This window comes from Ylistrum balloti, unplaced genomic scaffold, assembly GCF_031769215.1.
Source record: "Ylistrum balloti isolate Yb309-2 unplaced genomic scaffold, AGI_CSIRO_Ybal_v1 Utg370180, whole genome shotgun sequence".
NCBI lineage: Eukaryota > Metazoa > Mollusca > Bivalvia > Pectinida > Pectinidae > Ylistrum > Ylistrum balloti.
This window is the reverse complement of record NW_026782166.1, coordinates 393355-397500: the sequence shown is the minus strand read 5'-3', so window position 1 is coordinate 397500 and position 4146 is coordinate 393355.

The window sequence follows — 4146 nt, the reverse complement described above, 5'->3', positions numbered from 1 at the left end:
CATTTGTGACACGGCATATATCACTATAACGGAGTTTGTCAGTACAGGTCGTCGAGACATGACAGAGGGAAAGGAACTTACGGTGAGTACAAAGAAAAAAGTAGAATATTAGTTGTAAATTTTCTTTAATACTTTGTAATTTCTTGACAATAACATCTTATTTTCTCGGTCAAAATGACTTATATTATCGTTAAAGAATCATTCACATGCTGAGGTGAAGTATGCCGCATAGTGAACGCCATTTTTTAAAAAATCAATAGCCTCACCTGTTTTGATGAAAACTATTTTGATGTCATGAGAGAGAGGGATGTATATTGTTAGTATGCGATATAGATTTTAAATGTTCAACAGATCTTGACCTTTTATTGACCACAATTTCTGTACATCATCGACATGTCAAAGCAATGCACATCGCTAGGGGTTAGTTGTACAGGTGTGAAGTTTCACCATTTCTTACAAATCTGTGAAATATTGTCTTATTTTCTTTAAAAAGTGGTATATCTCCACGAGGAAATGTGGTCGAATTGAGAAAGCAGGTGCGCACTGGGTCACGATATACGTTAGTTTCGGTGAAATTGACGAAACAGATTTATGTTAATTTTGAAAGCAAGGGACATAACTCCGCATGAAAAATGTTGGGAAGAAAAAAGGACACCCAGATGCGAAAACTTCGTGATATAGTCATGGTACCGTGTATGTTGGGATATCCCGAAAGTAGCGTTGAAATGAGAGCTGAGTGTCTGGGATTGAGTTCTTCTCACTAAACAAGGTCCAAAATTTGATAAAATTCTGGAGATATAAAAACATGGAGAACAGAAACCAAATTTTTCGTGAGTGAAGACGGTTGAACAAGCTATACTCCTTACTAAGGTGCGCTATCACGATCGGTTCATTGGAACCCGGATGTAAATTCGATTGGTTAAGCAAGTCCCCCTATTAAGTCTTGTCCGCTCAGTATATTTATATGTTCTGGTAAAGGGCATTATTGAGCCCTCTGGGGCCATTTATCTGAAGTATTCGTCATGCAATTGTTCCAGGAGGTCAGTGTAGAAGTGTAGAATATACAATCTTCTGTTCTCCCTAGTCAAAAGGTGCCTATATTTTAAGGAAATTACCATGCCAGGTATACAATGCTTAACTCTACCTTGTTAGATACTCGTCCGCAGAAAGGCCGAAATAGTGGGCGCAAAATGATAACTTGTTAATTCAGTATATATATATATAGATAGATAAATAATTTTGTGCATTTTGTAATAGTACACAATTCTGTTGAACGGTCTTTCCGTCTACCTGTAATAGTGGACGTAAAGGCCGTTACATGAACAAATAAATGTATAAATCTGCGCATGTTTACAAAAATATGTTGTGTATATTTACAAGAATATTTTCTCTACTTTAAAGTCAATGTGACAAGACTATTTACTGATTTATAGATCAATTCTCTGTAGAGGTCCAAGTTACACGAACTGTAGGCAAAAGTAGCCCTAAATACGTCATCGTGTTATAGATATGGCCTCAAGTGGATGACTCTCTTCAATACATTATATATATATAGAATAAGTTAGGATTTTTTTGGTTTATGCCTATACCCCTAATGTTTTTTGTTTTGTTTTCTGCTTCATAATGTCATAAAAAGAAAAAACAAACAAACAAACAAAAAACAAACTAAAAAAAACAAAACAAAACGAAAATAAAAACACACACAAAAAATAAAACATCTCATCACTTTATATTTCCATTCTACTATCATTTCCCCCTGTAACTATATGTTAACCAGATGGGAGTATATCTAACAGGCGCCATTCTATTTATCTTCCACCCGGATGGGATTCATATCCACTGTATATCCCATCTGGTAACAGTTTATTGTTTATATGTATCACAGCACTAAGCCAGTTTATACCAAAATGTGAGATATTTTCTTAAGTTTTGATCCTCTCATCATCATAGTTTACACTTTTCATCAGAACAGCATTCTAAATCAGAATCCTGTGATTTATAGATTACATTTACAGTGCTCCTATTCGCACTGACCAATCAGAACAAACAACACAAAAACAGTTCGTCAAACCTGATGTGAACAGAAACTCTGTTGCTTGCTTAAAACGTTGTAAAAAAAATAAATAAATAAAAAATGACAAACTCGGATTTTCATAACGATCTATATATGTTATCATTGGTCAATACAAATAAATGTTCATTTATATTTTGCAGGCACCAACCGGAAGCAGCAATGTTCAGGTTGGCGGTACAATGTCTCTTAATTCCAAAAATAGTGTTGGCATAAGCCAAACTACAAATAACACCTTCGAGAGTCCCGACAAACCACTCACATTCCACGAAAAAGTCCGTTTCATCTCTCTCCTCGTTTTCCTTAACGCCTCGTTTATTGCTGCGGTGATCCTGGCGGCTGTCTACAACATGTGATGTCACTTCCGGTTATTGATAAATGTCGTCATATACTTCTCTTAGCAGAAACATGTACATTGCAACATTTAAACAGAAAGTTATCATGCAAACTTATTCTATGCTTAGTGATGTTTCAGTCTTCTTTAAAAAAGATGGTGACACGGGTTCAAAGTTCAGCACGCTTCACCGATGTTGGTCAGACTACAGTTGACCTTAATGGCGAAAACACAGACAACGGTCAGTATATAACCTGATATTCGTCATATATTTCACAAATACTTTTTTCAACTTTCGGATTATTTTTGAAATCAACAGAGAAGATGATAGGAATAGAAAAAGTCATTGTGATGGAGGTCGGGAATGTAAAACAAGACCGCAACATTTGATCATTGAATATCCGGGACTTCATGTGTTGATGACGTCACAGTCTGATCCATTGTTATTCAGAGACAATGCACGTCTGAATTCTCGGTGATTTGAATAAACCGCCCTAATACATACATAGTATTCATGTTGTATCTAATGGAAATGAACTGAAGTATAAATACATAAATTGTATTATCTATTCAAATTGCAAAACTTTTCCATTTTAGTTAAAGTATTTAGATATCAAAAAACATAATTACATCGAATTGAGAGGGAATGCGATCCTTGTATTTGTTTTAATGTTACTTGCGAGGGTGCCTGGTTTAGCGAACACGTACATATAAAGACTAAATTTGTCAGCATTCAGTTGGCTTCCTTCCATGAGATATGTTGATCAAATTACACATACCTGTAAAAGACCACATTGTCTCGGATAAGTCGATTGTTACAGTTGTAGGGTCAAGGTTACCGATGCTATCTTTGACGGAATTGAACGAATTCGTACTCACAACTGTCAATCCTATTAGTTCATATCTTAAAGTAGTATTTAGAAAAGACTTAATACAATTGTGAAAACTTGTGTTTCAATCCAATTGGATATATTTAATGAAATATGATAAAAAATCATTTTAAGTCAAACGTACAGCGAAAAAATAAAAACTTAAACCACATTATGTAGTTTTGACTTTTACGCTCTTTTTAGGAGAGCATATAGTCGCCGCTTTGTTCGTCCGTCCGTTCGTCCTTCATAATTTTATCCGGAGCATTTGACAAAAACTATAAGTGGTACCAACATGAAACAGCATAGGTAGATAGATCTTGATCAGGAAAAGTGCAGTGAGACAGTGAGAGTAACTCTCTTTTGCGTAATTTAGTTAGAGTTATTGCCCTTTGTTATTTTTCATACCTTTCAATTTTGTCCTGAATATAATACGAAAACTATAAGAGGTACATATCAACATGAAACTTCTAGTGTTTATTCGGGAAACATCCATCAGTTCTACTGGGTCTTTAGTTGTGTATGGATGGTAACTTCCAATAAAACGTCTTTTTAAACAGCGTTCTTTCTGCGTCCTTTCATTATTAAACACAAGAGAGAGAAAAATGACGTTTATGTTTCTTCCTAAAAGGCAAATAAGATGTCAACCCGTGTGGTTGTGCTCGTCTGGATGTAGTAACCAAAATACGCCCTAAGCTTAAACCGTCAAGAACTCATATTTCTGTAGTTTACTTGAAACGGAAGTAAACAGAGCGTGACGTTATATACATTTACCTGTCCTGTACCTGTACAGGTAAACAAATTTATACCTCATCAAGGTAAAAAGCTGTCAACTACCCGTCGGTCTTAAAATGGCGACAACCAAACCAGAG